Here is a 26220-nt window from a genome sequence, read left to right as displayed (position 1 = left end):
CGGGGAGACAGGACCAGAGAAAGTCTGGTGCCTGCAGGGGGCGAGTGGGCAGGAGGACCAGAAGTGTCTAGTGCCAAAGAGGGACTAGGAACCTGGAAGTAGAACCAAGGCTTCCAAGGAAGATGGTGCTCTCCCCCACCTGGGGGTCTTTAAGAGGAGGTTCGACATGCACCTGGTTGGGGTCATCTGACCCCAGCGCTCTTTCCTGCCCAGGGCAGGAGGTCAGACTTGATGATCTGCTAAGGTCCCTTCTCACCTAAACATCTATGAATCAGACAGGATCAGAGAAAGTCTAGTCCCTGGGGGGATGTGGAAAGGGAGGACAGACCAGGAGGGTCCAGCGCCCAAGAGGGACTAGGTGCCCAGGAATACTGAGCAGATGGGAGCCAGGGTGTGCTCTAGGACAGAACCAGAACAGAGTCAAGCCTGGGAGCGGGACAGGAGCAGATGAGATCTCACTTGGGAATCCCTAGGGCAGCCTCCCTTTTCTTAAAGGTGTAAGTACATTGAGGCATGGCAGAAAAACAGAAGGGGAGAAGCAGGTTAAAGAAAGGGCTGAGTAGCCACCTGGGAGTGTCATGGCCATCTCCAGGACAGGCCTTTGTTACACTACCATTTCTCAAGAGAGAAAGAAAGATGCAAAGTGAAGTCTATTACAAGCAGAAGAGAAGGATTACACTACAGAGAAAAGTCACAAGGGGTGAAAATGCCCTTATATTTAATTTCCTGTCATGATATGTTTTCTTATACACAGAGCAACACAAAGTCCTTCGTACAAACAGTAGCTGAAGCAGTGCCAAAAAAGATTGACATGATTTTTGCTCCATTTGCCTGCTATAGAGTACATGAGTGATAACGAAGCTGTCTGAACTGCTGATATTGTGTGCATAATTACTGCAAAATGCACAAAATTCCAAAAGACAATAGTAATCCCCTGCACATAGCATGTAAAAAGCATGAAAAAGAGCCCATCCTCTAGGAAGTGAATATAACAGAAGATGGTACTGTTGTCTCCCATCAGCTACAAAATCATAATGGTAAATGAACAGCACTCTGGGAACCTAGACTCAGTTGACAGTTTCTTTATTTTGTCCAAATCTTCCTGAAGGAGACTGTAGTCATGTTTATAAATATATTGGCAATTAAGAGTCATGGGAATAACTCAATCTCCAATTAATAATGGCAGCGCTCTATTTTTTAAAGGAAGGAATTTTCACTGAGGATCTGTTGTGACAACAATGTTTCACTGTAGCAAGAAGGTATGCTCAAAAACAATGCCACTTTAAAAAAAGCTAAAACCCAACACGCAGGAAACAAGGCATGCCCTACCTAAACAACAGAAAGAATATCACCATATTTCTATTGAAATACCCCAGTCATTAAATAAGATTTTCAGTAAATTTCATGAGTAGATCTTTGTATAAATAAAGGAATGTATTTAGTCTTAACTTTAAATGTTTAAATGTATTCATCTACTTGGTTTCTATTGAATACGCAGAAAAATATGGGAGCCCTCCAGTGGCCAAATACACCTACATTTTTTAAAAATGTGTGTTTACTAGTTTGATTGTCTTTCATTTAGACCACTGTACACTTCAGTTGTAATGGAATTATTAATGCAACTTATTTTTTATAAAGTTGCCATTGAGGTTATCTGTGATATTAAATTTAATTCTTTCTAAAAAAATACTTTTCTGTTCTTACGTGGGGCGGTGGGGGGGGAAGAAGAGTCAAAAGCTAAAGTAAGTTGTGTATTATAATCATATCCAAGGAAAGCATATGTATTTTTAAAAACAAAATGACAGTGCATCTTATTCTCATCTCATAATGAAGGGCAAGAAATAAAGCCCTGATTCTGTCATAATAATAAAAATAATAAAAAATGTTCTAGAGAGAATCTCTCATAGGAGGAATACTCTGGTCATACTATGCTTGGTGCTTTAGAAGCATGTGGAATACTAGCAGTCATACCTTTGTACAGCTAATTATAAGTGAGATACATTTTGAAATTAAACTAATGCATAACAAAGTTACCTAAGCTCTATGACTTTGTGACGTAAGTTCACACATGGTGATACTTTCATTTGATTTCAAATAGGAGAGTATCTTGAGCTCATGAGTAACCTCAAAACTACAAACATGCCCTGTTAAGTCTGATTTTAGCTTTACATGTTCTAAAAATACAGTCCCAGTTATCTGACAAATAAGCATCAAAATCTGAAGCCTGAAATATGTCTTTTCTTTACTACCCAACTGCCCATATTCCTTACCCTACAAGTTCCTTAACCACTGTTTTTAGCTCTTGTGACTTAAGTCTCATGTTCTTTGCTCAGCCAACCAGTTCCTGTAAATGACAGTCCTTTCTGGCAGTGGCCACCACAATTGCATACTCCTCTAAGCTAGTGTGTGGCAAACTATATCTACTCAGCCTAGATTAGCAAGCAGGATCAACTCTCCACTACCCAGTCTAGGAAAACCCTATTGAAACTAACCTTCTTTTTAAATGCCTATTAAAAGCTGTATAATTAAACAAGAGAAGGATGAATTATGAACAAGGTGAAGGATACCCTACAAGTTATTTTTACACCTTCAGTATGCACCCTAAAAGGGAAAGGAGTGTCATTTAAAAAAAAAAAAGAAATGGTTAAAAACTGATTTAAAAAAATTCATTCTTTGTAAAATTTACAGTGTTAAATGGTACATTCAACAAGTAACATCAATATGAAAAGACCATGCTGTGATAAAATGTCATAAACCTAACAACAAGGATTAGAGTTTGGTAAAAAGGTCTAACCTACTTTGCTGCAAATTCAGCTTACCTACACTATCAACTGTCATGGAAAGCTTCTCCTGGCTAAGGAGCGACAAGAGTGAACTTTAATAAAGTCCAGAATAGCAATATGACATGCACCGTCTAATCTAGTCTAATTATTTCTCATCCAGGGTCTCCCCATTTAACACGCACACAAAACCCTCCCTCCCTCACTCCACCTGCTTTCCAAAGATAAGGCGCTGTAAATGGTCTGGACTCTGACTGGCTGCCTTAGGAAAGGGAACTCCAAGACACAAAAGAAAGAAATTCTGGCAAGTAAAACATTTGGAGTATTGGTTTCATATTTCTGGTTTAGAAGTCACTCTATTCCAAAACAGCCAAGCCTAGTGCAACTTGGTTTAATTCCTGGAATTACACTATTCTGTTCAAAGTCAAAACTCACAAGTGGCCTCCAGTAAAGCATAACATGTTAATTAGTTTTAAACAGGTCATAAAAGTCATAGTTCACACATAAAGCAATCAAACCATTCACTAAAACCCTATTCAACAGGCAATGAAGCTTAACAAACTACTTCTTCCAAAGGTCTAGCAAAGACAAGTACTTGAAGTGAAGACAATCACTTGAAGTGAAGTTACCTACTGACCTTTATCATCAGAATGGATCTAAAACGACAGCCTAATTCCAAGTTGAATTTTCATCTTATACTTGAAAAAATAGCTTTTGGAAGGGTGTATAAATTTGTGGAAAAAAGCATGTAGCATATTTTCAAAAGAACAAATTCCAAAAATATTATATTTATAGTACTATTATGACATATGTTAAATTAAGGCACCCTCAATATATACATTTATTTAAGATGTAGGATTTTTTTCCTTCTAAAACCTGATTAATAGTTAGAGCAATATGTTGGCAGTTCTTGTTTATTAAGACCCTTGCCTATGAGGGTCTAACTATTCCAATGCAGTAAGTTCTGTCAAGTGCTATAAAATTATACAGAAAATTGTGAATGTTTAATGCTTAGGATATTCCTCTCCCATGTTTATATTACATTTGGTCCATATGGTAAATGCTTCATTTATACAAAATGTAATTTGCAGAATTGTCTTAGTTTAGACCAAACTATTAGTGCTTTTGGAACAAATATTACATAGTAGTCAATGCACTTACATTTTACCCTACAGGACACAGGAGTTAGCCTTGTCTTGAAGATATGCCTCAACTTTCTAGTGGCTACACCCCACTTCTCTAGTGGTTTCAGTCTCACAATTGCTGCCCCTCTGCATTATGGCATAAACTATGCTCCCACGACTTGAAATCTGGCTGAAAATCCCAACACCATGCCTCCTTACCCACAGTACAACACAAAAGGTGGTAGGCTACTGTGGAGGGGTCTGCTTTGGATGTTGGAACTGAAAATACGAGAAACTGAGCACTACCAAAAAAAAAAAAAAAGGTGTTTTCAACCTGGAGAAAGAAAGGACAGAGATTGTGAAGTGTGCGGTATGTAGTCTGATAAGCTAGGGACAGACATTACACATAAACTGGTTTAGGTGATCAGAAACTGGTTTAAACCTGTAACAAAACAGATGTTCAATGCACATACACCAGTTCGAAAATGGCTAAGACCGGTTTGAGATAAACCTGGTTGAATGTAGTATCAGACTTAACTGATTTGTCTCAAACCAGTTTATGCAATGTTTGTCCCAGACCCCTTGCTGGTTTAAGTTAAATCAGAGTCCCCCCAGCATCTGGGCATGCTGTCTGGCCTGGACGGGGCTCTCTGCTCCACAGCAGGGATGCCCCCCCTGCTCGCTGGCTGCAGCTCCAGCAGAAACTGGAGGGGTCTGCCTGGCTTCTCCTCTCCCTATTTCCCTCTAAGCAAGGATTCCACCATCCCTTCTGCCTTACCCAGACACACAGCATTATCTAACAGACCACATACTGGCTATGGGCTATGGTCTGTGCTGTGGCAGATGGGACAAAGGCAGAATCAACAGGTAATATCCCTCTGTTGTTTTCTTAATAGGGTGATAAACACTGAGTTATGGGTGATAAATACTGTGTTATCAATTCCCTGCTGGGCTCTTGCGGGGTGGGACCCCTCCCTAATCAAAGCATCCTGTCCAGACCTGGCCATGCCCCTCTCAGCTAAGCTCTGTAGAAGGGAAGAGAGGGCTGCTCTCACACCCCCTGGCTTCTAGCCTGAGCCACTGCAGGCATGTGCCTGCATTTTTTCAATCCAGAGAGGATGCCTGGACACTTACAAACTGATTTAGCCTAACCAGGTTAGACTAACCTGCAAAGACTGAATCAATTTAGGCTCAGGCTTTTTTAATATCTGTCCCTATCCCTAGGGAACTACCTGCACCATCTTGGTCACATCCCAGAAAGCAAAAAAAACCCCCCAAAAATCAGCCACATTTCTTCTTGATCTGCACAATGGCAGCAGGCAGAATAAGAATAAGGCTGTCATGGAAAAACTAAGACATTTGTGTCTTTTTAGCCAATTTTAAGGAAATGTTAAGTAACCTGTACATTTTATACTACTACCCCCCCCCAATTTGTTAACAGTTATTGTTTTACTTTAACTAACTGTACTGGCATACTTTTTGGCCTTTTACCTTATCTGGTAATTCTGACACATTTAAAGTGCCAGGGAAGCATGAAGTAGTACAGTTCATATCCATAAGACTATATGAATCTTCTCAATTAACAACAAAATGCAAGCCAAAAATAGAAAATGGCACTAGCCAGATAAAGTCAATCACGTTAATTTGATTTATTTAATATTACATTCTAAGTGTATCACTCACACCAGAGATTCCAGTGTTAAAAAAACCTGCACCAAAAAAAAAGGTGGGCAGTGCACATGGTTACAGCATGGACTGCCTGAAACCAGATCTTACCTGGTCAGGCTCTGCATGCCCAGATCACCACCTCTGCAGCCCTGGGAGGTCCCCAGGACCCCAGGTAAGACTGCTGGGGCCAGCCCAGGTGCCAGCCCCAACCTCCCCTACCCAACCTGGGTCAATATGCAGCGTGCCAGAGCACACGTGCAGGTGCATAGCCAGAGGCAACTAGCAGCAGCACAAATATGTGCCTCTCCTATGTATCCCCAGGGAAACACAAGTTCCTGCTTGGGGGTGTGTGCCCTAGGGTGGTATGAGACTGTCTCTTGCTACACCAAAAAAAAGAAATAATCCTCTGGCTGGGCTTTTCCCCATTCAAACTGAAATGGCATTTATTTTAGTTTTAAGCAAGTTTGCAATCTCTACATTTGTTATGAATAAAGCTATTTAATTGCACTTTTACCACGTACGGCTCCTCCAAAAATATGTTATGGATATTAATATTAAACAAAACAATTATTTTTCTTAACCCAGCTTTAAAATGCTACCCAGACTTCATTTTCCCCACTTTGAATGCAAACTGTTTCAATAGTAAGCAGTTTTCCAGAAACCTAAAGCTTTAAAACCAGAATACCCTTAGTAGTCAACTCGACAAATTACCTTCTAATTAGGTATATGTCAGTTGCTCTTCTCTTTTCATATATTATAAGGAGAGACGATATGTATAAAAATAAAAAAAAAAACTTTAAGCAGCACGTGGCCTTGACTATGCATGTACTTCCTAGCAGGTTCAGTCTAAAAGGGTTACAGTCCATTTGTCAAGCTATATCACATTTCCTCCACACCCTTCCTTTCATGAGCAACTCAGCACTGCTAACAGCTCACAAGAGCTAGACAGAAAAGCATAACGGTGACGGAATCAAGGCTATTTTTGTTTAAAAATTGGTAAAATACATGCTTACATGCTCATATCTAATCATGAGTGTACTAAATTAAGAATGTGATAAATGAAATAATCAAAATTAGTAACAGACTCTACATGGGCATTTTACACAAAACTCTCTCATGCTGGAGAAACTCAGATCCCTAAAATAAAGGCTCCTGTTTAAAAATTAAGCTCCAAAGCATCTGCAAGGGTACATGAAAATCAGTCACTAAACCCAGTCAGCTTTCCTTCTGTTAGCACAAGTATGTCATATCATGCCACAACATCCTCCAAATTTGTGACTGGGAACAAGCAAGGCATGCAATTCCCCAGGAATGCACTCCATTCATGTGTGGCCAGGTCTATACTTGGAAGGTTTTGCTGGTAATAGCTATATTAGTATACTGTACCAAGAAAATGTCCTAATATGGAGACAGTTTGTGTTGGTAAAACTGCACTTTTGTCAGTGTAATTGAGCACTCCCAAGCATAAGTGATACACTAGATGCTTGTTTGCAACAATACTTGATAAGAGCAATGTCCCATTAACAGCAACATTTCCTGGGAAACATTTTCCATACTATGAATTCATAACAGCAACAACCTCTTAGCAACACAATAAGACACCAACTGTACCAACAAAAGTAAAAATGTTGTCAAAATAAGCTGAGGCCACACAAAAGGCATTTTTATTAGTACTGTTATGTCAGTCACAAATCATATTTCTGACTGACAGCTATGCCAGGAGCTTTGAAATATGTACAAGTCCTAAGATTCATTTTTTTTACCATCTCTCAGAAATAGAGTAAACCCTCATAGCAAAAGGGTTGTTATGCATATGAATATATTTCAACAGACGGCTGGCTCATAAGTCAGGGTGTTTTTATTACCAACCAGTTACTTAAAAAAATTAAAAATATACTTAGTTTAATAGCAATAGTACAAGCTTCAATATCATGCCCTGCAAGTGAACCTCTATTGTGTTCAATATTGAAAACTTTTACCACACTTTTTGGTATGAAGGTGATTGGCCAACCCAAAGCAGAGACAGACCACAGACTGTAAAGTCTCTTGAATAGAATGCCATTTGGGACAAACTTAGTTCTTCGTTAAAAACTTTATTGAAACCATCACCTTGTTTCACATAAGCCAGTTAACAGGTGTCTGAAAACAGTTTCTGCTGTCACTGTTATCCTTTCCAATTTTCTATCTGTAGCCTAGGGGTGAAAGGTGTCCTTATCCTATTAAATTCCCAAGCCATTCCATCCTTTGCATTAATAAAGAAAGTTCCACTGAAACTTCTCTACTGTGATCAAGAAAACCATAATTTATTAGCTTGATAAAGAATAAAATGGTGCAATACATGAAAATTCTACCATGGAATCATGAGACTCATGTAAGCACAATCAACAATTCAGCTAGATTAGTTACTGAATTAGGTCATACATAACCATGAGAACCCTGGCTGAATTCCAATTCCACCACGGAATTAAAGTTATATTTATTATATGAATGAACAGAATAACAGATCTGTTAATGTTACAGATTAACAGATAGAAACATGTAATATATTTCATAAAGTAATTTGAACAGGTGCAGTGTTTTAAAGCTTTGAGTCAAAATCTGTTGCCAGTCAACAGACTGAAAAGCACAATTAAATGCAGTATTTATACAGTTTTAAGCTGCATAAAATGCACAAGTCTAACAGTAGATTCAAAATTCATAAGCTATTCCATCAGCCCAATAGTACTTTTTTATTTCCAGAGATGTTTAGAAAAAAAAACCTATACCTTTTAAGCTCGTAAATCAGATTTTCATTGGCAATATAAAATGTCTGATCAAAAGACTTAACTTCTACATCTTCAAAATTCTTTGTGTATATAAAGTAACACTTCTTGCACAACATATTAGTGTAAGTGTAGTTGTTAAAATAAATACAAGTTGTGAGATATGTTCTTGTTAACATATTAAAAGCCATTTTTATTTCACAAATCACTATATCCAATTATAATCCACACTTGCAAATACAAATTTATCTTAAACAAATTTATATTAATTCAATGAACTCTGGTATTCTATTACTGTGTGACTACTGCCATTGAAATTGGTACTTGACTATAATTATAGTCTGCTTTATACTTGATTTTAGTTTAAACTAAACTTTGTACGGTCATAATAAAATTTCAGCTAAGATGTCACAGTCTCCACAATACACCTATTGTCTTCGAGGACAAACTATACAATGTAAAGACACTAAGAGGACCAGTCAAAACTGCACAACTAAATTTTCAAAACTTGTGAATATAAATCAGTAATGTTCACAACAGATGAGCATGAGGCAATAAGGTTTGTTGGAAATCAAAGGGTAAAACACCAGAGGCATTTGTTAGCCATGAAATACTCCATTTCTCATTTTGCCACAGCATCTGTAATACTGATATATCAGGGAAGGGGGTGAGGGGAGGAGAGGAGAGGGATTAATAAATATTCCTAATTTGGATATTTCCCTCTCTCCAAATTCAACAGTATTCAGAGTGGAAATGAGCATACTTAGAGATAATTATCATACAGAAATATTTCTAAGTAGCTTTCTATTTTAAATGGTTTGAGGTAGACTACTGGCCTAGACTGACTTCTGTCTGACCTGATATGGAAGCTTTTGTATTGTAAAAATATTTAGCTTCATAAAGAACTTAAGAAGCAGAACTGGCACCACTCTTCCTGGGCTTACTAGTTTAAAAGAAACTGTTTATCAATCATAATGAATAATGGAATCTATAAGCATTTCATGTAGCAAAGTAAAAGCATATCCACATTACTATGATCTAGTAAAACGTTAGCAAGATGACTACTCGTCTAGTAAGACAACTACTCACCTAATGTTTTGTATTGATGCTTTCTGTCTTGCCCTTAAACTCTCAGCAATATAATGTTTAGCAAGAACTGGTCCCTGTCACAACTACTGGCACAAATATTGGTTTGTTGATTCTGTATGTTTATGTAGCAAAAGTGTAGCAAAAACTGCTCCAACTAACCTTGGATAAAACAGTGTTAAAGTTGGAGTGGTTTTGCTATATATTTGAATAATTTGAAAATAATAGATTTGAATACATTTGAAAATAACAGCTGTTGCCCTTTTGTAAAGTTCTTTTGAAAGGGCTCCAAATATATGTGTCTGCACCCCTTGTGTTAAGACCCTCCAAGTGTTCTGAGGAGGTAGTTCCTAAAACATCTAAAATCTTTAACTACAGGTACCTTAACATACATATTTTCATGGGTTAACTCTAGTTTGTAGCTCCTAAACTTTTGACGTCCCAGGTGTGCTTTTTTTCTGGATTAAAATTGGCAGCACACTTTACTCATCAGTTCCAGAGCCAGATCTGATTCATGGGCCTAACCCACCTACCGCATGGGGCTAAATCTAGTCCATGAGGCCAATCCCGCCACGCAGGACTGGCCCAGCCAGGGCCCTTGGCACATTTCTGCTGGTCTCACAGCACACTAGTATGATGCAGCACGTTCTTTGAGAATCACGGCTATATAGACAATTAAGAAGGCCTCTATCATGTTTCCAAACACAATGCAATACAATTTCAGGAAAAACTCTACAGACTCTGATTTTTGGATAATTCTAAATTTAAAGATGCTACAGGGCAATATTTCTTTGAAGCAATGCCCAGTTTAAGACATAAGAACATAAGAAATGCCATACTGGATCAGATCACAGTTTCATCTAGCCCAGTACTTGTCTCTGTGGCAGAGAATGAACGGTAAATGGAAGAGTACTGAGCAGGTCATATCCAGAACAATTGACCCAACTCTCACTTTCCCTCCTCTCCCACCCACCGAAAAAGTCTACACCAATCTGATCCTAAGATTGCATATTTCCTAATACAAAAAAATGTTAAGTAGGAAGCTATCTATTTTGAACTGTCTCTCAAAAATACCCTGACTAACCTCAAAAAGTCAAAAGGTGTAAGAGTAGGTCAAAACTCTTTTTGAAAACAGGTACCAAGTCACAACACATTCTTTAACTCAGAGGGGAACTTACATATGTGATGGACCTTTGTTCTGACATGTGCTAATTAGCACACGGAGCACACTGCATTAATCAAGTCTGCTCAAGTTAGGGCACTCCAGCAGCCTCCATGTCCCATGTATCAGCATCACTCTGTTTCAAAATGGCAGCGGGGGCTTTAACTAAAGCTTGTCAGACATTCCCAGCACCAGTTTGAACCCATGTTTTCTTAGCTGGCTTACAAGAACGTCCTGGAAGCTTGTCTCAAAAGCCTTGCTAAAGTCAAGGTATATCACATCCACTGCTCTCTCCACATCCTCAGCGCCAGTCATCACATCATGAGATGACTGGGTTGACTCAGGGTGACCCAGCCCATACCTCAAATTAGAAACCTTAAGAGCAGCACATTTTAAGGAAAAAAAAAAAGTGAACCCTACTAACAGTAGGCAGCTTTTGTGTAGAAAGACCCCTGCATGCATAAAATTAGTTTAAATAACGTGATAACGGATTCCATTCAGAGGAAAAGAAAGGGATCATGAATACACCCTTGCTAACAATTAGCACAAATGTAAATACCAAGACTACAATAATTTTAAATGGCAGATATTTTAAAGCGGTTGAGAATATTTCTCCTACATAAAGAAATTAAGATTTGGTAGTTAGAGTAGAAACATGCTTACCTTTTCTTTCTGCTTGTTCCCTACCTCCAATTTCCACTCAATACTCAAAAGAAAGACGGTGGGGGAAGAGAGAGCAAAGGCAGGTCTCCATGAAAGTACGTAGAAATCCACATCTGTGGTCAGTCACTGTTGTGCATTTTGAGGATATAGCTCCTCAACAGATTCAATGTATACCGAGTGGGTGTTCAGGCAAATTCTACAGCAGAAGTGCAACACCAGCCTTCTCAGCACAGTAATTAGCACTGCAGTAGGTATTCAAACATGTAGCTCATTGCATTGAAGCTATTCTGTGGTATAGTAGCCAAGAGTGCAATCACTTGTTTTGTCTGTCTCATTACCAGGGAATTACAGAGAGAAAGGAAGACTAACCCAGCACAAAGAATTAAAAGCTTTTGTAACAAGAGGAAATAGGATAGGAACAGTCAGGCAGAATCTGCACATAATGATAAACTCTGCTGTACTGTCTGTTACTTTTCAAAATCTTTAGTTATTTTACACAACCAAAATAAGATAAATAACCTGATATGGTACCATGCAAGTGTGGCCACTTACAGGGTTTCATAAGTAAATATAACTATACTCAGGTATAGGCCATTGAAAGTACAGAATAGAGCTCTGCTTCAATAGTAGGACACAAAAAAGTCTTATGATTGTGACTGATTGTCCACTGAAAGTGAAGCAGCATTGAAAATTTTAAATTGCTCCTCCTGTAGCACAAGTCTGTTGGCCAAGATGTTTACTAACATAGCAAGTTCAAAATGCAGTAGTCTAGGCACAGGTACTTTGAAGTGGGAACCAGGTAATATCTACTGAATAGGTCCAGTAATTCTCCCCCTAAAATGAACTACAAGCAGCCTCACTCAAGTCTTTCCCAGTTAAGTAGACTTCGTACTTGGCTGTCTTCAAGGGTCACCAATACATTTTTGACCTTTTCAACTTGTTTTTTTAAAAGGATGAGCACACCTTTAAGAAGAAAAGGAAATCTAAGCCCCTTATGACAGGAGCACAGTGTGGTACTAGGTTTATCATAGAAGTTCATGGATGCTAATGCATTATATAATAATAATAGCAAGCAAGTTTTCAGCTAGAAAAAGAACACTTCCTCTCTCTAGCTTCTCAGCCAAGTTAGTTAGAATGACTGCAACTAGGGGTGCAGGCTTCGACAGATCCAGAGCTAAGCATGTGCCTTTCCAGTCGTTGTCTTAAACTATTCCTCAGATGGGCTTGCAGCTATCACAAATACCAAAGCAGGTCCAAATAAGTCCAAGTACACTCTGTCTTTCTCAAGCAGCTGAATTAGCAAAAGTGCAAACTGATCTTGCCCAAGTTGTCCTTTATCACACTAACAATAGCAATAGGGATCTACCTAAATCATGGTTTTGCAGAAACTGCAAAAAACAGCATTGTCCACAATTGCCAGGAAATATGGCATTGCCCACAACTTCCCATTAAATCAACCAAAAGAAAAGTAGTAGCGATATAGACTGAGTAAAGGCGCCCTCTACCAATCAGTGGCAAGGAGTGGGACTGCCACAAAACGCCCACAAAATTGGCTGTGCACACCACTATCAGGCTGCAAAAAACCCTTTGTCTTGCTATGACTTAGGTAGGTCCCTAGTAATAGTGACTCTGAACGGCATCTGGAAGAAAGTGACCCTGGGCACATCTACATGAGACACTACTGTTGTTACTGCACATTTAATTAGTACTTGTATAAGCAAGTACTAAATAAATGCGCAGTAACTGGAGTTACTACTGCGCAGTAGCATATTAGCATTGTTAGTGCTATAATGCACTACTGCAAAGTAATATTTGGCTACTGTCCACTCAGCATCTTATGTAGATACACCACCCTCTGCCCCGCCAGATCCAGGCCTTAGCAGATATCAGGGTATCTTGTACTATGCCAAAAATTGTTTGCAAAGATTCATGGACGGAAAGCACTATCAACAGTTATAATAATGGTATTGATGGTGGAGTTGCCAGAGCAAAGGAAAAGTCAATTCCAACCAGCATTATGGTGTTTTCAGGAAACAATATTTAAACTCCATAAGCAGTTCAAAAAAAAGCTGAGATTTTAGATGCACCAAAAATCTTAATGATAATTTCCATGCCTTTATTTAAAATTAAAATTCAAGTGAAGGCAACAGAAGAAACATCCTAAATAAAACGTAACCTAAATTTTTTTTTTCTGCATTTTATACAGATATATACTACACATGCATTTCTGCAGCTGTCTGCATTTGATTGCAAGAGAAAGAGCTTCTGATTGCCAGCCTGTTCCCTCAGAAATTGACTGGAACAGTGGCCCAAGTCCAGCATTTTACTTAATCGACCAATACAAAACTCCACATATTTGGTTCTGTTGTCAATGCAACCACAATCATACCAGACAAATTATCTCAAGGAATTGGAGAAGGAATAGATTGCTTATGCTATAATTAGGGCTGCAGGTAATAACAGCTCATGGGGGCATGTAATCAGGCATGTATCAATTTCTTCTACATTTCAGGGCTCTACCACTAAACTAGAAAGCACATCTTATTTTTGTGTTAAAACCTTTATTTTAAAAAAAAAGTGCAGGGAGGGGAAACATCAGGTAAAAAGGTATAAAATACTGCAGATTTCTAGACGTAGTAAGCCCCCATTTAGATCCTGTCTGAAAATATGAATGAATAGGTTTCTGATAGAAAATTCTGTTTCGAAGTCAGAGTGTTATCAGGGAACACAGCTATTTTAACACCACTTCCAAATGAATATTTGTAGACTATCTGAAATTGAAGTGGGAATATTTTGTTTTCACTTGACATGGAAAAGCTTTGTTTCAGTGAAGCATATCCTATGATTGGTCAGGCTTGTCACATGTTCATCTCTGTGTTCTTATATTGAGTAAGTACAGTGTTTTAGATTAGTTCAATTTACCCAAGCGATGTCAGAGTACGAAAAGCTGTGCTCTGTTACTTGGCTCAGCTCAGTCAACAAAACAGGGTGAAGCTGGGATTGAATGATGGCAAACCTGCATCTGTGCAAGTCTCTGTCTCATTCCCACAGCTGCTGAGTACTGTAAGGCATATTCATTGATTTAACCTCACAAAGCCTGCCCTGTCCTGAAAGATGAAAAGAGGAAGTGGAAAGCAGTTCAGGTCAGACTCAGCAGTTGTCCAATTCCCAAACAAAGTGTTTTTCTGACATTGCTCCCAATGCAAGTAATGTTGCAACATTCCTTACACAGCCTTCATCTGTGAGCATTTTAGAGGAACTGGCAGGGAGAGACTGCTGGGAAGTAGCATTCTTTTATGAAGCAGTTGGGGAGGAGAGGGAGGAGAAAAAAGCTAGCTCCGTATTTGGCATTGGTATGATACTACTGGAACAGCATGCCAAGTTTTGAGGTGCAGACTTGAAGGATGGTGAAAAAAAGAAAAAGGCTGAAGAGCCACAGAAACAAACCTAATCTGTATCTATTTTTTTCCTAGTATACTCAATTTTGTTCAGGGACTGTTTTAAGCTAGGCTAGCAAGAGTGCTAGTTTGCTGGACTTAACTAAATAGTTTTTAGGTTGGTTTGTTGATAGGAATCTACCATTATAGCTATACCAGGAAATACATTTCAGAGTAGGCAAGACCTTAGACTTTCTACTTATGGAACATAACTGGCAAAGGTATAACAAGAAACAATGGCTAAACTTGCCTAATTACACCTTCAATACTACAAATTGAGTTCAGCATTTTATTTACAAGTTTTTTTACAACTTTACACAGAGTTGCATTTCATTCACCCTGGTGGGATCATCCCTAGACATGTGTCTGTCTAACCTGCTGTTAAAAATGTCCAAGGATGGAGATTCCAATTTTTCTAAGTAGCCTGTGACAATGGTTGCTCATCCTCATAGTCAGAAAGGTCCTTGTAATGTCTAACCTAAATTTCCCCAGCTGAAGCTTGTGACCACTGCTCCTAGTCTTCTTGTCTTTGGCCACCGAGAAAAGCCCATCTCCAGCCTCTCTATGGTCATTTGAAGACTTATCAAATGCCCCTGTCATCTGTTATCCAGACAAAATAACCCTAGTTCTTTTAGTCTTTCCTCATAAATCATGCTTTCCAGACGTCTAATCATTTTTGTCACTATGAGCTCAACTCTTTCCAATTTTTCCCCATCCTTCTTAAAGTAAGGCCCAAAATTAGACACAGTCCAGGTGAGGCATTACCACTACTAAGCAGAGTAGAAGAAACACTTCCCTTGATTTGCAGTGACAAACCAGTATACTGTTGATGTTTTTTGCTACAGGAACACACTGTTGGCTCATAGTCAGCTTATGGTCTACTGCAGGGATTCTCAATTAGGGTACCTTGAAATCCTTGCAAGGATGATGCGGGCTGCCAACATTAGCACTGTTAGGTGTGCAAACGTGATTCACAAAAAGAAATCCAGATATTTTAAATAGGAATCCAGAGCATTAAAAACATTCAGACCCATTCAGGTGTTTACAAGTTCTTTGCAACAGAAGAACTGGTCTACTACTTTTCTGTAATCAAAAATGATTGAAAACTATGAGCTGGTATTTTTCAAGGATTGCCTCCAGCCCGTCAAGGGGTGCTTTGCATCTAAACGTGGTGACACCAACCAGTCTACTGTAACTCCCAAGTCCTTTCCTGCAGTGCTGCAGTCTAGCCAGTCATTCCGTAGTCCAGCAGTTCCCAAACTGTGGGTCATGGCCCCAAACGGGGTTGCAACATCAGCGGATGGGGTCACAGGGTTGGAGGGCTTTAGGTTGGGAGTGAGGGGCCATGCCAAGGAAATGGGATAATGCTAAGGAAATGGGGCCAAAATGGGGTCATGCTGAGCAAAAGTTTGGGAAGCACTACTCTAGTTTGTTCTTCTGCATGCAAGTATTAGACTTAAGCCCACGATTTTGTGCTTGTCCTTGTTGAATTTCATCAAAATTAACTGCAGACCATTTTTCCAGTCTGTCCTGGATTCTAGCCCTACCTATCAAGGGCTCTGCAACACAATCCAACTTGATGTCATCCTCAGATTTGCTAAGCATGTACTCAATCCCATCATCCAAATGATTAATGAAGATATTAAACAATACAGGACCCAGGACAGATGCCCAGGGAGCCCCAACTTGAGACCTCCACCCAATTAGACATTGATGATGACAACTCATTGAGCACAATGATTCAACCAGTTATGTATCCACCCTACAGTACTGTCATTTGCTCCTTTTCCCACAGCAGAAGGCATGTGCTGTGCAACTGCTACGGCAGAGAGGACTGTATAGGGGTGTATTTAAAAGATACAATGTTGGTGCCACCTAATTCAGTTCCCCATTCATTACTGCCAGCTTAAGAGGAATATGTGCACAGCAGTGCATCAGCTGGTTGTCACCCACCTGTTTTGACCCAAGTCTTTACTTTGAGAACCTGTTTAACACAGTAAGCCCTAGTCTCCAAGATGTGTATGTCTCTCAACTGGAAATGTGGAGAGGCTTTCACTTATTGGAACAAAGACACTGGTTTCTGCAGAAACATATGCAGACAGAAAATATCAGCAGTAGCAAGGAAATACCAAAGCCATGGCTTGGAAGAACAAAGATAAGGGGATTTTTACGCATTGTGTATTCTTGTGGACAGAAGGAATTGTAGGAGGAAAGTATACCTCTTCCCTGTCACTTATTTTTAAATGTGAAAAAAGGACTTTAATAAATTTAATATTTTGTGTGCACCTGTCACAGAACTGATTCTGCATATTTTTTCAGATTTTTTTGCATCATATTTGGTACTGATTTCAGGGTAAAAACATATATAATGGGAGGCTGAGTAGGTCCAAAGGGAGATTATTAGAATATTTTGGTTCACCTTTATTGTAACTTAACCCAGAAGTTAATAGAAGTTTTTAAGAAAGCTTTTTTATTTGTTATCCCCAAAAGGTTGCCTAAATCAAACAAGCTTTGCTTCAAAACAGAAATTAATTCCAAAACTGTTTATTTTAAACAGGCTTTAGGAGCCTAACAAAGGAGCAACACCTCCAGCCTTCCCAAAGCTGGAGGAAGAGAACATTGTTAAGGAAGACACAGTTGCATTGTGGGTGACAATAATACAACAAATGCAAGTCTGTCCTGCATGTGGGTGGGAGCCAGAATCAAGTAGTAGTGTTTCAAGCCCCTAGTAACAAAACTTACATGAAAAATATTAACTTTAAAACAACAAAACAAAAAAGCTCTCCTTTTAATCAGATGTTAAGAGGACCATCTCCCAAGGATCAATTAAACTTTCATCTCCCATCTCCTCCATACAAGGGACAGGGTAGAAAGGTTCACTGGGCTTACAGGCTAGCTGAGAAGCCAATCTATAGCCTACACCCTCTATCTTGCGAACCCTTCCCACTCCCTAAGTTATTTGTCCCACAGGTCCTCTTGAGCCTTTTTTCATGGGCAATAACAGCCAAACTCCCATTTCTGCAGTGTCATGTCCTGAGCCTACAACTTTTCCCATTCCCCAGCACAGATGAACAGCTGCGCAAGGCCTGGTTCTTTAAATGTTGAAGGCACAGCTAACCCCTTATCCCACTCCACAAGGGCTGCACCCAGAAAAATGGGGTGATGACCCAGGGTGATACTGCTACAAAAAGCAGCCAGTATAGGTTTCCAGGTCTCCTTAGAGCACATTCATACAACTGACCTTTCTCTTTTCCCCAAGAGGAGATGGAAGTCCCTGTTGCACTAGCAGCAGGCAGTCACATTTGGCTACTCTGTCAATACTGAAAAGGCTCTCAAATATTTAAATACTGCTTTCTTAACAAGTAAAGAGACACATCCTCTTCTCCCACCTACCTGCTGGCCTGAAGGGCACGTGCATTGTCAGCGTGTAGGATTTTATTTTGCATGAATTACCAGGTGCTCTTGTGTATCCCTCTCCCACCACTAACGTTTGTATTGGAAAATGAAACTGTTCCTGGGCTTTCTATTTTGTGTCAAAGCATTTTACAATTGTGACAGTTTCAGTGTTTCTGAATCAAAGTTTCAGAATGTCTATCCCACAAAAAAGAGGCTTAAAAGTGTGTTCCAGTTTGGAAGAACAGCTAGTTTCCAAGTGCCTGAGACAGAAATTCCATTTTCCAGAGAGGTTGGGGGCTGTCTCATTGTATAGCATTTGTTTGCATTTTAAGAGAGATGGTAGGTGAAGAGCTTTTTCCTTTATTGGGAGTCTGTGCACAGTTAACAACCTACTTAGCTATGAGAGAAGAAAAATGATTTTGGCTGGAGTGAGACTGAATGCACTGTAGTACAAAGAATTGTAAGAATGTTTAATAGAACTTAAGTAAAATTTTAGCTCATACAAGTTGCAGTAATTTAGAAACTCAAATGTAACTTTATAAATCTGCGGTATCTGGCTTGTGAAAAATAGTTAAGGATTCACTTTAAAGCTCTTCATATTTTCCAAATTTTGGTTAGAGAACACAGAGATTTTTGTGTGATCAATAGAAGTTTATTCAGGAAATGTTTCAAACGGTTCCATTAAGTATTAAAGGAGAGACCCACACTGACAGCAAGAGAATACTAATCAGTTTATTATGAGGCTTTACTCCTTAATATTTTCTAGCTTCACATTTAGTGACTAGTGTTTGCAAGAGTTAAACAGGCAGCAAGAGGGAGGAAGATGCTAGAAATTTAGAACCTAGGATGTTTGAATAATTTTCCTGTGACAATCTATTACAAAATTGTGCTTTTAAGACTGGAGGAGACTATTGTGACTAGTTTGAATTTGTACGATTTCAATTTCAGTTAAACATTTGGCTGCTAAAGTTTCCACTCTTGCATCTTCTCTTTCCCCAAGTCACCTCTTAACCTTCTCTGAGTAAATGAAATAACATTGAGCTGCTTTAGTATCTCAGTGTGAGTTTTTCAGGCTTCAGGTCCTAGATGTAATTTTCAAAACCTTTACACCATCCCTTTTGAAGCAATGACATCAGAAATGGACCCAGTATTCTAGGAATTGTTTTACTAATACCATAGAAAGAGACAGTACCCCATCCTCCTCCTCCTACACAATATCCCCTATAGGTAAGAAACACGGTTAACCCTTTTCTCTACCACACTGTACTGGGAACTCATGTTCAGCTACTTCTCCCTCCCCTCTCCCCTGCCCATCTTTTTCAGAACTACCACTTTCCAAAATACAGCCCCTCAACTATGTGCAGCCAATATTTATACTGCAGGTGGAAAAACAGTCAGAGCTCCTTTGATAGATGATGCATACAATTCGAGTGAATGGTAACAACTGCCACTTCAAACATCTTTTTCACATTTCAGGGAGTTAATCTTCCTCCTTAGGTAAAAATGATTTTTAAAGACCTATCCAGAAGATAGGATTTTAAATACACATTTCAGACTCACCATGTATCATACTACATAGTGGATCCAGGATTTGGCAAAAGGGGGCTGCAGGAATAGCTACCCCTGCTGCAGGGGTGGCTGTATCACTGCTCCCAGCCTTCTCCGCTCCTTCACACCAGTAGGGAGATGCCCTTTAAAGTCCCCAGAGCACATAAGTCCCCACCACCCCTTCCCTCTCCTCCTCTCCCCTGCTTTCCCTACTGTCCTGGGGGCAGGGAGTCTTCAAAGGCTCTTCTACCATTCTAGACAGGCTGCATGGGGGCTGGGGAGAGTGACAGCAGTAGCAACTGAGATGAGGGTGGATGCTCCCAGCCTGCCTGGTCTCCCTGGCAGGTGTGGCAAGAGGGAACTCCCCTGCCCACTACCTCTCCTGCGGTCACTGTTCTCAACTGAGCCCAAGCCCTGCACAGCCCAGCTGGAGTGAACAAGAGTAGCTTTGAAGCTTCCCTCACCCCGCAGGGCCATGGGAAAAGCATCAGTGGCTGCAGGGGAAGCAGGGAAGAAGAGGGAAGTGAACATGTTTCTGAGCACAGAGGTGAGTTCTTATATGCTTTGAGGACTTTAAAAAAGAAATCCCTAGAGCCTCCCAAGCCAGATCTAATCTGAAAGAAGGGTGCAGCCATAACAATGCACCACCTCTGGATCTACCTCTGCAAGCTACCAGCTTGATTAATTTTGAGCATAAAATAGTTTAGCTTAATGTTCATAGCAGGGGTGGGCAACATGCAGCCCAGGGGCCAGATGTGGCCTGCCAGGCCATTCTATCCAGCCCACAGAACCCCTAAAAATTTTAGAAAATTAATATTAGTCTGCCCTGGACTTCCTGTCATGCTGCCCTTGATGGCTTGCTGAAACTCAGTAAGCAGCCCTCTGCCCAAAATAATTGCCCAGTCCTGGTTTATAGGCTTGTGTGTTTGAGACTGTAACTAACCTACTGTAAATTCAGAATGATTGGAAACACAACTATTTGAATTTATTAAAATATAAATTTCTCAGAATAAAGGTATGGTTTGGGTTTTTTTGACTAAAGAAGCAATACCCCATATCTTGATGAAAGGAGAATTGAGAGAAATATTTTTTTCAACATCCTAAGACATCTCAGAATATTTTTTATTTAAAAAAAAGTTATGTTGCTTGTGTGTAAACTCATCCTTGTCCATAAATAGAATACAAAGTCTTTAACTTCCAATCTAAATTATATCTGCAGCAAGCAGATGTTGCAAAAATCGGGCAGAAGATCTGAATATAAGGAATAGCAGCCCAAAGAGTTTTGACAAAACTCTGTTAGATAGATTTGTCTTTCATGTGTTAAAAATGCTCTCAGGTAAAAGACCACATAGATGTGGTCTGAAGGAGGTAGTTAGTTAACTACTGTTTAATCTAATACTGTAAAATATCAGTTATTTCAGTCACAAGTACTGTACAAGTCACTGTATTTTACTGGTCCAATATGTTAACAATATTGCACAAATTCTATGTCTGCTTTGATAGCACTTTTTAGTTCCATAATTAATTTTAAAAAATAACAAAAAAGACAGAAATCTTCTTTCCAGTGCATCTTTTAAAAAATTGACACCACTGTCGGGGACCTTCCACTGAAGGTTTTTTATAAATTGATATGCAGAGTCTCGGGTTTTATTTGGGATTTTTTTTGTTTGTTTTTTCTTTTAAAATTTTTGCAGACTAAAATTCAGGACAAACTTTTCTTCCGTGGAGTCATCACATCCTCTGTTTATACTGGGACTGTAGCTACCTCCAAGTCTTTGTACCTCCATAAAAAGTTGCCCTTCTAACATAAGGATGCATTTAAAGAAAATTAGGAATATAATAAAAAGCAGTGTAAGATAAGCGTTTTTTGCACCTTCTGAATTATTCAGTTAAGCAGTCACCTCTTCTCTGATTCAAGGCATCCATCAATTACTTGAAATACAACAAACTCAGTTTAAAGATTCACAGCAATTCTATTTAAGCCTGGTTCATCATGATGATGCATTATATTTCAAAGTAGCCTTTGGCATTGTTATTTCAACAGCAGTGAGGCTAGCAGCAAGAGCAGAAAGAACAGGGGAAATACCCTAAGACGCAATATAAGAAAGTCAGGATGACAACTTGCAAAGGAGGCTACAAACAGACAAAAAAGTGCAGCTGCTCCATGGAGCAGCAACTGGACATTACAACAGCAGATGGATTTCACCTTAGATAGGTGCAACATAACATACCTTGGAAGAAGCAATAAGAACAACATTTAAATAAGTTAGGTAACTAACCATTCAAAGGGATTCTAAATATTATAGACAGTTCAATTAAATGGTTGCTCAATACACAGTGAAAAATAGACCAGTTAAAATAATAAATTCAGATGTTACACCACTTTAAATAATACCGGAGTCATTAAAATGTCATTGTAAGGCTATAGACAGAAATTACACATAAACCAGTATAAGTGACCAGAAACCAGTTTGAATCTGTAACACAACAGAAGTTCTGTGCACATAAACCACTTTCAAAATGCCCAAAACCTGTTTAAGATAAACGTGGATGGATGCAGTATCAGACCTAACTGATTTAGGTTAATTAGATTGATTGAACTTCTATCCCAGATCCCCTCCAGATTCAAGTTAACTCACAGAGTTCCAGAGTCCCAGGATGCTTTGCATCTCCCCCCAAAACCTCTCCCCTCAGAGGGTGGGTGAGCTAGCCTTGGCCCAAGCTATCTGCTCCAGCTGAGCGGGGAGGAATGCTCTGTGCATTTCATTGCACTTAATTATCCTGCTGTAAGATAGTACCATCCCCAACAGTATTATGCTACAGTGGAGTTTTATTCATTTATTGTGCCCCAATACCAATGCATGTGTAGACTGTGATGCTTTACTGCAGAGCAAATTAGTCAACTCCACAGTAAAGTGCACGTGTAGATGTATCCAGTATCTACAGTATTAACACTTTTCATTCAAAACCTGAGGACTAGAAGCCTACTAAGCCCTGTTGCAGTGCACCTGAGAGCGGAGATTGCTCTGGGGAGACCCCTAGTGGCAGAAGGGGGGGGGGCTCAGCTGCCAGTCACCAGGGCTGCAGAGGTGCTGGTTGCCGGGACAACTGGTAAAACCAGCTGACCAGGAAGGGGCAGGGCTTATACCTTCTTAAACCCAGGTAGGAGACCAGGAAGGCAGTCCTTCTCCAGCAACTGGGGGAGTAGGGATTCAGCTCAGACAGAGGGGAGGACTCGGGCCATGAGAGCATCCCCTGGTCACTGCTGAGGTTGGTGGAACCCTTCTTCCCCCGCTCCCTCGCTCTCTAGTAGGGAGTAGATTTTTGTTCGGCCAGATGGTCTAGTTTTTATGTTGTAGCCCAGGGGCTTTAGGATTTATGTTTACTGTTTTCACTGGAGGACCAGATGAGGTTATTAGGGGTGGAGGAGGCCTCATAGGAGATCCACAGTAGCGTGGGGTCTCCCAGCACCAGAGAAGGTGCCACATTTTGGGGTTATATAGACCCTGGCCCCCTCAGTGGGGCAGAGTCGTGCAGGCGAGGAGCCCAGTGTGAGAAGAGGCCCAGTGTGGGCATGGGCAAGAAGTCTTAGGGGGACTCCAGAGTGGTGGGGACCCCATTGCCAGTGAGGGCACTGCAGTTAGGGGTGCACTACCCCATCCCTGAGAGGGGGCAGTGAGGAGCCCCGGAGCGAGGGGGGGCAGCGAGGAGCCCCGGAGCAGGAGATAGAAGGGGGCAGTGAGGAGCCCCCAGGGCAAGGGAGGAGACTTTGTGCACACAATGTCCTGTGCAGGCGGCGGGAGTCAAGAGGCCTAAGAGGAGGAAGCGTCGCGTCATTGTGATTGGTGACTCCATCCTGAGAGGTACGGAGGGCCCCATCTGTCGCCAGGATCCCTCAGCACGTGAGGTCTACTGCCTGCCCGGAGCGAAGATTCAGGATGTGAAGGGGATGCTCCAGTCCATCATCCAGCCCACCGATTATTACCCCATGGTCCTTGTCCATGTGGGTACTAACGATGCGGCCAGGAGAACCCCTGATCACCTGATGGAGGACTACCATGCTCTGGGAGGCGTGCTGAGGGAGATGGGCGCACAGGCGGTCTTCTCTTCCATCCTGCCAGTGAGCGGTCGAGGCAGACATCACGAGATGTGCATAGCGGAGACCAACTGGAGGCTACAGGAATGGTGCTTCGAGGCGGGCTTTGGCTTCCTCAGCCATGACCGGCACATCGTGATGAGAGACATGCTGGGATGGGATGGGCTCCACCTTTCCCCTAAAGGTAAGCGTGTGTTCTCTTCCAGGTTGGTGAACCTCCTTCGGCGGGCTTTAAACTAGGCTCGTCGGGGGAGGGGGAAGATGAGGGCGGAGGAGACGATGAACTACCAGGCCCAGCAACAGCCAGCGAGCCCAGACCAATGGTCAAAAGGGAGAAACAGGTAAGCGATGGGGGACGGGGCATTGCTGAGACTAGGGGGTCAGTGGGCACAACCGTTGGAGGCCTCAAATGCCTCTACACGAATGCTCGAAGTATGGGGAAGAAGCAGGAGGAACTCGCCCTCCTCCTAGCTGTCACCAGCCCTGACATAGTAGGGATCACAGAAACGTGGTGGGACTCATCGCATGACTGGGCGGTGAGTGTCAAGGGCTACAGGCTATACAGGAAGGACAGGATAGGAAGGAAAGGTGGAGGAGTAGCACTCTACATCAAGGAGGAATATACTTCCTCGTTAATTAGCAAGGGGGTAGAGGGGGGGCACTCTGAGGTGCTCTGGGTTAGAGTAAAAGGCAGTCCAGGGGAGAGAGACTTAACGGTGGGAGTCTACTATAGACCTCCCAACCAGGGAGAAGAGCTCGACCAGGAATTCTTAGGTCAGCTTACAGAGGCAGTGAGAGCTAAGGATGTGGTCATCATGGGGGACCTGAACTTCCCAGACATCTGCTGGGAGGAGCAGTCAGCCAAGTCTGATCGCTCACGTCGGTTCTTAGCCAGAGTGCAGGACCTCCATCTAACCCAGGAGGTGCACAGTCCCACCAGGGGAGACGCCTTGTTGGACCTGGTGCTGGCCACGGGTGATGACCTGGTGAGGGGGCTGCGGGGGATGGGCCACCTGGGAGACAGTGATCATCGCTTGCTGGAATTCACCATCCAGCGTAAGGTGGCAAAGGGCTGCAGCAAGGCAACAGCCCTAGACTTTAGGGGGGCTGACTTCAACAAGCTAAGGAGGATCGTTGGGGAAGCGCTGAGGACCCAGAGGGGAAGGGAATCAGATGTCGAAGGTGAGTGGTTGCTCCTTAAGGAGACGATCCTCCATGCCCAAAGGGAGGTAATCCCAACAAGGGTCAAAGGGAGCAGGAGGGCACATAAACCCCCATGGCTCACTAAGAGCATCCGGGAATGCCTCCTTGCTAAAAGGGAGGCATATACCCAATGGAGAGATGGGGTCATCACCAAGAAGGACTATGTTACAGTCACCCGAGGATGTAGGGGGGCAGTCAGGAGGGCCAAGGCAGAGTTGGAGATAGGACTAGCTTCCCGGATTAAGGACAATAAGAAGTCCTTCTTCAAATACATAGGGGGTAAAAAGAGGGTCCCGGGTAATGTGGGGCCCCTGCAGGACACGATGGGCAACTTAGTCATCACGCCAGATGACAAAGCTAACATATTTAACGATTTCTTTGCCTCTGTCTTCCTAAGTAGGGACCAGTTCAGCCACCTCCCTGCTGGGCCCCCCTCGGGCCCCGAGAGAGACACGCCTGGGCCAGGGGTTAGCGAGGAGTTAGTTAGGGTACTTCTGGAGAGGCTGGACATGTTCAAGTCCGCTGGTCCGGACGATCTTCACCCTAGGGTTCTACAGGAACTGGCCGAGGTCATTGCGGGACCCCTGGCGCGGCTCTATGAGCACTCGTGGTGCTCTGGCGAGGTGCCGGAGGACTGGAAGAGGGCCAATGTGGTCCCTATCTTAAAAAAGGGAAAAAAAGAGGACCCGGGAAATTACAGGCCAGTTAGTCTTACCTCAATCCCGGGTAAGCTCTTTGAAAAAATTATCCTGGCACACATCCAGGAGGGCCTTGCGGGGGAATGCATGCTCAGGGGCAACCAACATGGGTTCATCAGTGGCAGGTCTTGTCAGACCAACCTGGTGGCCTTTTACGATCAGGTCACCAAATCATTAGACGCAGGGGTTGCTGTGGATGTAGTCTTTTTGGACTTCCGGAAGGCTTTCGACACTGTCTCTCACCCTGTCCTCATCAAAAAGCTGGGAGACTGTGGTGTCGATGCCCACACGGTCAAATGGGTCGCCAACTGGTTGGAGGGCCGCACCCAGAGGGTGGTAGTGGATGGGTTCTTCTCGACCTGGAAGGACGTGGGCAGTGGGGTTCCGCAGGGCTCGGTCCTCGGGCCCGCACTGTTCAACATCTTCATCAGTGACTTGGATGACGGGGTAGAAAGCGCCCTGTTCAAGTCTGCTGATGACACTAAGATGTGGGGGGATGTGGGTGCACTAGAAGGGTGCAATAGGCTACAAGCTGACCTTGACAGGTTGCAACGGTGGGCGGATGAGAATAGGATGGGGTTTAACACTGATAAGTGC

At 41.7% G+C, this 26220-nt stretch overlaps 1 protein-coding gene across 2 annotated transcripts in view; it reads right to left on the bottom strand.

The window, feature by feature from the left end:
- ZEB1 (zinc finger E-box binding homeobox 1) overlaps positions 1-26220 on the bottom strand; it is a 267362-nt gene that overhangs the window by 187992 nt on the left and 53150 nt on the right. The window lies entirely within an intron of this gene.

This window comes from Crocodylus siamensis, chromosome 5, assembly GCF_052110815.1.
Source record: "Crocodylus siamensis isolate JL-2025a chromosome 5, ASM5211081v1, whole genome shotgun sequence".
NCBI classification, from domain to species: domain Eukaryota; kingdom Metazoa; phylum Chordata; order Crocodylia; family Crocodylidae; genus Crocodylus; species Crocodylus siamensis.
Note: the sequence above shows the minus strand (reverse complement) of the source record. Positions and strands in the feature narration are given on the sequence as shown.